General features: G+C 43.3%; 1 long non-coding RNA gene across 1 annotated transcript; it reads right to left on the bottom strand.

The window, feature by feature from the left end:
• Positions 1-909: 909 nt before the first annotated feature.
• On the bottom strand, positions 910-12,496 carry LOC125945175 (uncharacterized). Its single transcript, XR_007466674.1, has 4 exons — positions 12,387-12,496; positions 6,248-6,298; positions 2,807-2,845; positions 910-951 (listed from the first exon to the last, which is right to left on the bottom strand). It is a non-coding gene; the product is annotated as an uncharacterized LOC125945175 (long non-coding RNA).
• Between the last annotated feature and the right edge of the window lie 415 nt (positions 12,497-12,911).

Below are 12,911 nucleotides of genomic sequence, written 5' to 3'. Positions count from 1 at the left end.
ATTGTTGATTCACTTGAGAAATTAATGAAAAATCAACGCGTTCCCGGGAAACTGGTATTTTTCTTGCAGTCCATACGACTATTTTCTCTTTCTTTACGGCCAGACGTTACGTAACCTGCTTGCATAAAACCGCTAAGTCGGAACGATAGCCATGTTGCCAGCACATGTCTAGTAAACACAGACCTGCTTACATAAGTGACTGGTTTGTTTGTACACGATCGTAGGTTGCGACAGCCTTCCACGACTTGTGCCCTTCTCAGAGGTGGTCGCATATGAAAAGTTGTGTACGACGGCGAAAGCTGCAACCGCAGTGAAATCACGGCGGCACACCTTTTTTTTTCTTGGGAGGGGGGGGGGGGGGGACTGTGTGCTTTCGTTCTAATTAATAACGTAATAAGGTCATACTTACGACTCAGCTAGATAGAGAGACGAAATGTAAATATAAAAGTGAAGCCATCGTAATATGCTAAAGAAGAAAAAAACAATACATTTTGCGAACGACACTAGACAACCGTTACGCGGTTGGGGTGGTTCGGGATGATTTTCTCCGTCACTGACGCTGACATTGCACACCAACGCTGCACGCCAAAGCCGGATTGTCTGAGACACGGGGCCCTTAACGCTGTCGTGTTAAAATTTCATGGTTACGCGTGACTCGTCAAAAACCGTGGGCGTTGCACAGGCTGCGGGGCCCCTTCCCCCACGACGATCAGCACTCGTTCGATGACGGGAAAAGGAAGGCCTCAGAGGCGGCGAAAGGTGTTTCAGGGTCAGCGCAATACGATGGATACTGAAATTGGCACCGCGGCTGTTTAGCGTGTCGACTAAAGAGCCGGTTACAGTTTCACCTGCAGTACCGGCCCCGCGCACCCTATGCCACTACTATCGCGCGCCGTTTTGTTTGAAAGGTGTACTTACTTTTTTTCCTCGCAACATCGCGAGCCGCAAACTCTGTAAAACGGTAAAACACAGCAAAGTCCTTGACTCGAGAGGAATCGTCTATAGGCGAGGTCCCTGTTGGCAGTCACTCAACTGTTGAACGGCTACAAGGCGTCGAGTAACCGGTGTGTGATCTGAGCCTTACTACGTTTCTCGCATCGATAACCTTTAATTATGCTTCGTTTTCGTCTCTTCATGCGGACACACGCGCAAGATGTGAACAGCGTGGCCAAGGGAAAGCGCATAAAACACCAACGTGAAATAACATGCCTGGAACAAGCCATTTAGCCATTTTAGGCATATTGGAGCGAAATTGATATCCACAGTGTGCATGTGGCTCCAATACCTTAAAAAAAAAAAAAAAAAAAAAAAAAGCAGCTTCACACCAGTGGTGAAGCTGGCGACCCCACCTAGCTTTATCTGGGTTCGGCCAAGTTTTCGCGACATTATGCTTCAAAACTCGGCCACGCTTTGCGCAAGATTACCCCGGAATCATCGACAGCCCAAGGAGCAACGCACACTTGGTCATTAAAGTATCTGGAGGCTTCTGGACGCCCAAACGCTCTTGCTTGGTTTCGCGGGCTTGTAGCTCCGGATCTTCTGCAAATCACCGACGTTTCGCCGCCGCTTCGGCGGCGCGATACTGGGGATCCGACCGAGGTCGTCTCACTCGCCCTCGAGTCACTTCCCATTTACGAACCTAATGCTTGATCGCTTTAGCAAAAGCTGAGGCAAACAGACATTGGGCGCGTCTAAGTTATGAATTGAATAAAAATAGTCGTTTACATGACTTTGCAATGTACGGTGACGTGCGTTTTTGTTACTTCAAACGACGACGACGACAACGGCGACGGCAGTGTTCAATAAAACACTTGGTATGTTTGTTTGCCTTGTTCGTCAAATATAAAAAGTTGTAAGTGCTCCTAGCCGGGCGAACAAACCAAATAGCTATGACAAGCGTTTTATTATACGATACGCAGCAAAACCGCCAGCTTGTGGAGAAATTGAATGTAAACTAAGCAGCGACAAGCGCAATACGTTCTTTTGAAATTACACAAATGCAACTCACTGTATACGTCACTTATTTTGCTGGTAGGTTATGTGTGGAAAAAGTTTAAATTATTTCGTTCCCTTAATGTTTTATAAGCGTTTAAGCACATTGTCGCATAAAACGTTTGGTGTCGTTCGAACTAAAACGAAAAAGAGTCTAATCTAGGAAGCACTCAGCTTCTTTTTTGTCCTAATGTGTGTCCTGTTACAAAAGTGAAGCTACAGCTATACCGCCAAATTTGCATCTTGGGTAATTCAGCAATGGACTCGTGAACATCTGATCCTGAGTAAACTTTCATGCCGCCTCAACAGATGACGCCAGGCATAAGGCATCACTGTGAGAGCATCACCCTTTCACTGTTTCGCTGATGACATATCTCTAAATTGCGTTCCGGAAATCAAAGGCCTGAAAGGCTTGTGTCGCAGACGCTTTGAGTTAAGTCGCTTAGAAAGGTTGCGGATGTCGCCCGATTAATGCGCGGCTGGCAGGAGCTGTCCGCAATACCGTGTCTTTTTATTAAGTGCATCCGGAAACATTAGCGTGGTATTGCTTGGTGCCTGCCTAACTAATACGCCCTCTGATGTACATAACGAACAGCATTGGCGAATAAATCTCCCACAATTTAAGCGTTGCTGTAGAACGTAATGTCTAGACTTGTGCTAGACTCGCACAAGTCTAGACATTAGGTAGGTTGCGGAATAAATATTGTTTTGTTGCAGGAAATGAATGACACAACATGACCGTTAGCATTAAAGAAAAAGTGCAGTAACCCTGTCTTTCAGAAAAAAAAAATCCTTCTCCTCCAGGAGTACTTACGGGTCTCTGTGGTTGTTGGAACAGCAGTGGACGAATCACCTAAAGCAAAGCCAAAGTGAAAAAAAAAGTCACGTGGCATGCTTTTTTTATTTCTCGAACATAGACGTATTGTTTCCAGAGGGCCACACGAGCGCAATATGGTAGTACTGGAAGGATAAACACAGTAATAACTAATCTCAGTCCATTGCTTGACCCATCGTATAAGTACTAGCGCAGTGACTAAAATAAAACAGAAAAGCTACGTGGAAAATGCCGGTCCTCTGCAGATAATAATAATAATTTTATTTCCATCAACTTGGTGGAGGAGGCTGCAAGTAAAAGCTGCTCCAGTAGAGGCAGCTTGACGAGGCCCGCAGCCCCCTTTCAGAGTATTCGGCAACAACAATTCATACATGTATACACATGTGCATTATATATACATGCACATATATGTACCCACATAAGCACATATGCATGCACATACCTACGCGTGTGCATACAGAGCCACTGTTGTCCAAAAATAATTAGGTAGCTTATGTAGTTCTCATGGTGAAAAAATGAAACAAGTAGACGCCGCTGAGCACGCATGTATATACATATATGCATACATACACATGCATTCGCATACCCGTACATACACATACACTCATATACATATATACACACCTTATATACATATTAACCGAGAGGAAGTACACTTACCAGTAACTTAAAAATCCTGCACATACAAGTCTCTCAGTTGTTGGGCCGTTATTTGCGTGACATCAACGCCTAGATTATTATATTTATTTAGAAGCATTGGCATTGTGTACGATAGCTTTTCCCTTAAATAATTTGTTCTGGGTGTGACCACCCGCCATATTTCTTTATGACGGGTAACATAAAATTTGTTATTGGGATCAAGGCTACAATGTTCTCGTAGAAAGGAGCGGTTTAGTTTTACTTCTCGCCTAAAAGCAGTTGTTAATTTGTAGTGGTATAATTTTAACACAGAAATTATGTTGGCTTCCTGAAATAAGTTTTTAGTATGGGAGTTGTAGGGGACATTAAAGAGCAGCCGAACAAACTTCTTTTGCAAGACAAGCAAGTCCTCTGCAGATAACGGCCTGCCTTTCTCAGTTGACCGATTTGGCGCACATTGAACATTTATATTTCCGTCTTCCTAGATGAAAGACAGGATCGTTCGAGGCTGCAGGTTGGAAAGTACTCGTTGTATTGCGTAAATATTGTTTTGCATTGCTCATTATGACCTGTGATGTTTCTTTCTTCGTGACCGGTTCTTCATGTTCCAACTTGTTCTGGTAAGTTATTTTACCAGTGCTCATCAAAACATCTTGCAATCAAACTTCCGAGCGCAAAATAACGAAGGTTTTATAACTGCGTTGGAGCAAGGTATGAACAGTCTTTATTTAAGTGGGATGAGGAGGAAGAGAGAGCGAAATCGATATTTGTGTCGCAAATACGAGCCGGTAGCTCTTTTGCGTCCTCCAGCGCCACTGATCTGCTCTCGTGAATTCCGCACTTGCTGTTTGGTGTTGCGTATTTGACTTGTTCTTATGATGTATTATATACAAAAAAATACAAGTAATGCAGCCCCCTCCTCGTCCTGAAAAAATATTAATAAAAACGAAATACAAGGCGTGACAATGCACCGCATTTGGCGCGAAATAACACCTCTGCGATATTTGAGCGCGCCGACCCACCTGTTTAGCTGAAAGAGTCCTGTATACGTGGATCTGCATTCTACGCAACATTTCTACGTTCTACGTGGATCTGCATTCGACGTTGCCTTGCCATGAATGAGTTCTCGGATAGTACGAATCGGCAAAGGGCAACCAAAGACAATATTTGTGAGCCTTTTGACTTTCAAGTTTGCTGTATCTGACGCTCTTTGTCATTTCAGCAATGCAAAGAGAGGCAATTTTGATATACTGAAAACATTTAGACTAAAACTTGACATTTACACAACAAAAACGTCTCACATTTCACCGGCCGCTCAATGCGAACGCCTCCGGTTACAGTACTGATGCTGAAAAACAAGCTATAAATAAATGTGGGGCAAAAACAGAAATAAAGAAATGAGTCAAGAACAAGAATCAGGAGAAGACAAGCTACGAATTTAGTGAATTTTAGGACTCCTGAATGTTATTTTTCTGGCTGCTGCAGGTGAATGAAACCTTTCCGACCAGACGATATTTCATCAGACCATCGACTTCGATGAATGAAATCGTTTTTGTGTTTCTCACAATACATTTTTTGCAGCTCTTTCATACGCCAACAAGCACAGCTATATTTAAAAAAGATTTTTCAATCAAACTTTGTACAATTATTTCTTACATAGTTGGCTGTGCAATGAATCACCCAAAATAAAATCGTACGACAACTTTTGTACGACGACTTTTGTAGTAATACATAGCTATCAAGAAAGCATATTTTGTTTTGATTATTTCATCATTTCACTCCCAGGATCATTCAGATCTCATGAGATTTGTTTCGTTGCACAGATAAATGTCTCTCCTATGTGACTGCCTAAAACTGTATTGTTATGGCGAGCTCGATTTAAGGTATGACTGCTGGCGTGACTCATATTTATTGACAATTTCTAAAATAAAAAAATTTTTGTACATTATATAACACTTTAATTTACTTAAAAAATGTGCTCTATAAGATAGACTAATCATATGCATCCTTACTTTTCTACAAATGTTTTTCCAATCTTGGCGTCGTCCCATAAATCTTTCGGCCGAAGTCTTGGGACGGTCTGTATCTTCGTGTGCTATATACAGTTTTTGACTATTTCATGTGGCTATTGGCGAGCAACCAAAAACATTGCAATTTTTTTAAAACTTACAGAATACTGCAGGCCCGAAATAGGGCCCAAGCAGGAGGGGTAAAAGTACATAAAATATATACAAGCACCACGTACAAATATTAGTCTATAACAAGATCATACACCTAGCAACAAAGAGGAGTAGTAATTGTAAAAGCAGAACCGTACAAATATTAGCAAATAGAAACATTAAGTCCCGGGCAATGAAGCGTAGCAACACAATGATATATAAAGTTGTTTGCACATTTGAAACATAACCAAATTGTCAAAAGCGTGTCACACACGCAGACACACACACACAAAAAAAGAAAAAAAAATCATTTTACGAGGCCGTTACTGCAGCTGACGAGACACACAATAACCGAACACAAGAAACCAGATAAGTGTAGGTATAAATTCGCAGTAGATTAATGCCAGTGATGTCAGACATATGTTCTTTAAGGTAGAATAAGACATATAAGGTATAAGCGCAATTACCTCTTCATCGCACAATCTCGAGGCTCTTACAGCTAACTATATTTGATGTGCGGACAGTAGGAGTTCTGTACAAGAATGTACTGAAACTAATACTTTCATTCCATTTTAAAACTTCCCCATGTGATGTCTCCTATGAAATCGGACAAGACACTCACGGTTTGGTCGCGTCGTGGGAGCCAAATGCAGCTCTCGTTGTGATCTTGAGCCTGTAGTGTAGAAAAGTCTTTTGATAGCGTTGGATACGTAGACAATTTTGTGACGTAGTACTGGAGAGCTCTGCACTATTTTGTCCGCACAAGCATGCCACCGAAGCTTTTGAATTGTTCTCCTCTTTCGTAAATTTTGGCGTGATTGCTATTGTCCTACAAAACGAGCTTGAAATGGCCGCACGCAAGGGAAAAGAATGTGTTTGCGGTCATCCTATATTGCAGATTCAAAGAAGAACAAAAGTTGCGCTGATCTCGCGCATGGTGGGAATGACGTTATGCGGAGCAATTTGCAGGTTCTTGGCGGAGCGTTAATGCACCTAGAGAGTCCGTATATTTGCTATCGCAATGAAAGTGAGCGAACGCAAATTTCTGTCATCCTTCATGTGGCAGCTGGTGCTTTGAGAAGCGGTGTGCATTTTGGGGTACCACAAAGCGATACCAGGTGGACCAGTTTGTTTTTGTAGATTGAGTAGTTGCCGGCGGGTCGTCATCGCACGTGCCTCTTACGGCAACTGCATTACGACGACCACGACGAAGACGATCGTATGGCAGCGGCGACAAGATTTCTACGCCGGCCTTTCGACGCAAGCTTACGTGACAATTGTTGGTTTTTACATAGGTAGTTGACGAGCGTAAACGAGAGAAACGCAGAATGCGACGTCATCATCAGGGCAACCAAAGACAAGATTTGCTCTAGTAATAGTACATATCTATGGATATGTCTTGTGGGGTATGTAAAACGACGATTACATGTGTAATCCAGCGAAGAAATGTTAAAGCCATGAATACCTTGGACAATCATAGAGTCAGTACAACGCCGTAAAATTTCTACGCAGCGTGCTACGAGGAAAGTACTGAGGAAAGTGGGCCGGTCCCGGCGATAATGCAGCCTAACACGGCGTCTCAGAGCGCGAGCTGTCACAAAGGAAGAAGACGAAGTCGAAGAAGGAAGAAGACGAAGGGGGGGGGGGGGGGGCACACGTGCCGAGCGTTTCAAAGAGCTGGCTAGCTTTGGAACGAGATAAGTATGGGTGCGATAATGACCTAGCAATTACACCCCATGCTATCCGCTTTCTAACAGTTGAGAAAGAAGGATGACTTGGTGAACTTCAAGCATTTTTGATGTAAACACAACCTTTTGCATGCAGGTAGCGTGAGCGCTTGCGTTGTGAAATATTATTATGCTTTGCAGGCAATAAATAAAAATCGTGGCCTAATGGCTGTTAAATGGTGCAGCGCGAAGCAGGACAGACAGATACGGAAAAGACGAGGACGAGCGCTTACTGCTAACTGAAGCTTTATTGTTTGATATAGAAGTTTGAATAGAAAAACAGAAGACAAAAAAGATAAAAAAAGATGCGGAAATGTGACATAAAACGGAGATACCATCATCGCCCACTGTTCGCGCCGACGTTGTCTAGAAATGTAAACAGTCTGCAATAAGGCCAGGGATGGCTTAGTTATGCATGGACAGTGGACGATGATGGTATTTCTGTTTTATGTCGCATGTTCGCATCTTTTTACAGCGAAGCTGTTATAGGCTAGGTTCCAGGAGGTCGCGTCCAGCAACGGAAGTAGATAGATAGACCGGAAGTAGATAAATAATTTAGGCTCCATGTGCGTGTAGGTTTGGCGCCATGTGCGTGGCGGTTTCCCGCCAGCTGTGCCTTAGCACAGGTGTCAAAACGGATGATGGATGGCCCATTGTTATACTTTTCGCCACCGCCGATGCCTCTTTCACAAGTGTCGCGATACTCGGCGGCGGCACATCCCCCCAATCGTTGTGCCCCTTTGTCTCATGACGTAGAGATCACGCTAGCGCTGTTATCAGCAGTTGCCCTTTGGACTCACTATGGGACGGACGCTCGTTTAACCACATCTTCCAGAATCCTGACGTCAGGATCCTGACGATGCCGTGCAGTGTGCCACGGCTATGAACGCTGTGGCTCATACGCTAGTCTATGACGATGGGGCGGACTTGGCGCAGCAAACGCACTACTTGGTCATTGCGCCGGGCGAAAACAAGACGCCGGTGTCCTTGCTCATTGACGAACATGCCGGAGACGCTCAATACAGCCAATAATGATAATATATAAATTCACTATAGCAATATTCACTACAACAGACCCACCATAGTCACAGCTTCGCTGACTTCCATATTCACAGTATAGTGGAAGGGCTCTGATTTCTTCTGTTTTTCTATATAAACTTCTGTATCAAACAATAAAATTTCAGTTTGCAGTAAGCGCTCGTCCTCGTCTTTGCCGTGCCCCTCTGTCCTGCTTCGCGCTGCACCCCTTAACATAACGGAAAACAAACTAGCTAAAATCACTACCCTTCTAGTGACTGTGCCCCATGGCAGACGTTCGATTCCACCATCAGTCACACATTTTCTTTCTGTTAAAGTGACAAGAGACAGGAACCTACCTACCTACCACAAAGTGCAAAGAATGAGGCAAATAGTGCTTCGCATTAGAATTGCATGCGTGTTTTTCTTCCTTTTTTCTTTTTTTTTCTTGTGGCGCGGAGTGGTCCTGGATGGGTGGGCAGGATCAACTCAGACGGTATAAATACATATTATTGCGTAGGGCTCAGTGAATTCATTGCCTGGAATGGTTGAGTGTTAAAATCGCTAAATGAACGGGACAAGAAAGGCGAGTAGGCAGGATGGGTGCTGGACTTTCCACTTATTTTGCTGCCAAGTTGCATTGGTTTGTCACCGACTTGTCGCGTATCGAATATATATACGGTACATGGTGTATACCGATATGAAAGTTCGCCGTATTTGCGATCGACACCCGCATCTTTTCTCTTTGCGTTGACATTAGAAGTGCGCAAATTATTGATGACGGGAACCATGTTGCTTGTGTAGCAGAAAATGAGGTTCGGACTTGCATATCTGAATAATTCATGTGTGCAGATCATCATGAAGGGCTCTGTCCGTGCCCTCTAATTTGTCCGGTTTTTCGTGCTGCTTTTTTAAATGATGATTGCTCACCAACAAGCTCACCTTTGTATTCTACTGCAGATAAGCTCTGCACACATGATTAACTCTGTATACCTTTTTGTAGTACAATATACGAAACTAAAAAAAAAAAAAGAAAAACTTAACCATGTAATAATACCTCGTTCTTTAAATCAACATCCGTCTATATCATAAGATATAGATGGATGTTGATTTAAAGGCATATCATTAGAAATATGCAAAAATGTGTCGATGGCTCATTTTAAAAGTACCACTAAATCATATTTGTCACCTTGTACATTGGAATGGAATATGACGGGGCTGGTGTAATCCTCAAGCACCATGTGATCTACGTTATATTATAACTCGTTTTGCGTAATGATATTTATTTGTGTTTATCCGCTAGACAAATATTGTCTTATGCAGTGGATCTGCTAGTAAATGTATAATTTATCATTCAGTATTCAATATCATGTTAGTGCTAACCATTGCATGGGTGGTATAGGGTCAGCGTTTTCTGCTTTTAGACTTGCCGTTCCTTACCTGGTTGTGTCTAAAACAATGAATAAATGAGATAAACAGATTCCTTTGATATTAGTACACTGTGTAAGTACACCGCATTTCACGAAGCCTCTTTTGTTCGCGATTTAGGTTATTAAATGGAAATACTCGTACATAGTCACCTCTTGCGCGCGCTACAGAAGACTAAAATGAGTGCATGAACCTTCGTCATCAATGCAACGCGAACAGCTCCTATAATGTTCAAGGGTGTGAAATTTCCTAGTGTGCGTAAATTGGGTACAGTATATAAGGCCATGCTGAAACAATCAACCGAAACCAACCAATTACCTGTGAGCTGGAGCAGAGGCTGAAATTCGAATAGTGACAACGGCGGATGCATAGCGACGGGGGCGCATTGTGAAAGCGGTCATGTTACCTAGATTGAGGCGCACGTAACAAAAAAAAAAAAAAAAAAGAAAAGAAAGAAAAACCCAGAGGTAGTCAGATTAGCCCAGGGCTCTCCACGAATGCCTCATTCGTGGTGACAGTGAGGTCTCGGGACAACGTGATACCTCGACAATTTTAGAATAGAGACAGAAATGCTCCATTTAGACAACGCAGTGATAGCACAGTTGTCAAGGGGATTTATGCAAAGGTAAATCAATACCGAAAATGCGTCGCACCCCCACTCTCTCCCGGAATCGACACAGCACTCAGAGCGTACCAAAATAAGGAAAGCAAATGCGAGCGCAATCATTGTGCTTTGAATGTTACTTGCTTTTCTGGGCCCAAGTTCGCCAAAACACTTTAGATTCGCGACGCATAATTTTGCCACCGAGTAGTTCTTCCTTGATCACTACAAAGTGACAATGTAAAGTCGTTAACTAGGAATGCGCTTCATAGATGCACACTCGGAACAAAATGCTTTCAAACGTGGCATGAACATGCTCAATCAATGGCACTCCGACAATGGCACTCGGGCATTGAAATAACATTAGCAAACGTTTCAGTTTAACAATCAATCAAAATTACTATAGGATTATTTTTTGCACAGCTACGTTTCTCCTATACGTAAGCAATTGATACATACTTATTGCTTGACAAAAAAAAAAGCAAACAGGTGAGAGATATGCTTTTTAAACCAACGAACTGCATTTAAAATAAGCTAACATGTACATTTTAATACAAGACAGTATGCAGGGTCGTCCGATCGCAGCGCATGGTCGTCAGGTGCAAGTCGTAGCATGAGCCTAGATTAACGGGCTTGCGTATGAATTAAGCTGAACATTAGAATCAGATGACTTGACCTATAATGTACTATCGGCGTAAAATGAAACGCGAACAGCAGCGCGTGTGCCCGAAGCATAACGGAAAGAATTGTGCGCACCGTCGGCCAGTCGTCACTATTGACAGGCGCATATCCGGTTTGACTGCACTGTGCGATGATGCTCGCCATATACTAGTATATTTTCGTTTCTGTTTTGGCTCTCTTTGATTCGAAAGCGAAAAAACAAAAATCAAAGAAAATAGAAGCGAGAGAATCACAGTATAGGGCGGATATTTTCCCACACTGCGGTGAAATCGGGTGGGCAATGGTGACGACTGGCTGACTGCGTGCACTATACTTTCAGTTATGCTTCGGGCACGCGCTCCGACGTTCGCGTTTCATTTGACGTTGATAGTACATCAGCTAGACCCGATTGTAAATCTGGACAGCCATGTAATGTGCTTAGTTCTTGCTAACCCGGCTCACTAGTGAAGCCAGTCTGTCTTGCTGTACATCCACATTGATAAAGCGCAACTCGCCTGCAAGCAGCGATTTACTATACAGGGTGCCCCTGCTATCACGCAGCACGATTTAAAAAAAGAGGAACGGCGTTACGCGAAGCAAGCCTAGTGCGTATTGTTTCCAGTACAGTGGAGTAGCCGCCAGTAATTTTTTCGTTACTGAGATTTAATTAATTGTAACTATATCTAACTCGAGAAGTACTGTCCTAGTTATCAAAGTGTCAATGAGAAAGTTGTAGAGCAACATGAAAAACTCCCGATCAGCTTTAAATTCCGTTGCTCAATACGTGCTACATAAGTGTTTTTCCGAGCACGAAAGAAGCCCGCGAATACACGCAAAGGGCCTCGAGTGGCCAGTCGCGCGGCAATTCTGCGTGTATTCGCGAGCTTCTTTCACACTCGGAAAAACACATTTAAGTAGCATGTATTGAGCAACGGAATTTAAAGCTGATCGGGGAGTTTTTCATGTTGCTCTACAACTTTCTCGTTGACACTTTGATAATTAGGACATTACTTCTCGAGTTAGATAATTAATTACAACGAATTAATTAAATATCAGTAACGAAAAAGATTACTGGCGGCTACTCCCCTGTACTGGATACAATACGCTCCCATCTAGGTTGACTTCGCGTAACGCCGTTCCTCTTTTTTAAAATCGTGCTGCGTGATAGCTGGGACACCCTGTATATAGGAGCACTTATGTTTGCCCAGGTTTTAGCTTTGCGACACCCACGTCTGCGAAGTGTTTTACTTTCGCTCACTGAGAACTTGGCAACGATTAACCGGAGTATAACGGCAAAGGTAACGCAATTTTAAACGAACATTACTCACTCATATTGGGAGCGAAGTAGGGCCGACCTAACTTCACGGCCTATGACGCTTCGAAATCTATACGTACGCTGACGTTGATCTCGTAGAACCAAACGCGTGATGCGCCGCTGACGTGTCTTCATCTTCTTCGTATTCTATCTCCAGAACGGCTCACGAAAGTGTGGAGCATTTTATTGTCGAGAATAAGTTTTTGCCGCTCCTTTCACTGCGAGGTCCCATCGTGTCACCACAATGACGCGATGACCGAGTTGCCGCCACGGTTAACGCATGTCAATGCGCCCCATGCCCATCCGTACGCAGCATACTTGCCGGCAGCAATTTGGCACCATTTAGCAGCGATGCCGGACTGTATGATTATTTAGTCTTGATATCATTACGCACTTGTCACGCACATTTTCAGCCTTTTCTAATAGTTCACCAAAAGTTGCTCATTTATTCTTACTATCCCGTTTTGTTGGGTTGGCGGAATCATTTCAGTGAAGCGGTGTAATGGCGCATGACACAGTGCCGGGCGCGCTGGCAAGT

This window comes from Dermacentor silvarum, chromosome 4, assembly GCF_013339745.2.
Source record: "Dermacentor silvarum isolate Dsil-2018 chromosome 4, BIME_Dsil_1.4, whole genome shotgun sequence".
NCBI classification, from domain to species: Eukaryota; Metazoa; Arthropoda; class Arachnida; order Ixodida; family Ixodidae; genus Dermacentor; species Dermacentor silvarum.
The sequence above is the reverse complement of the archived record's forward strand: the minus strand, read 5'-3'. Positions and strand labels throughout refer to the sequence as shown.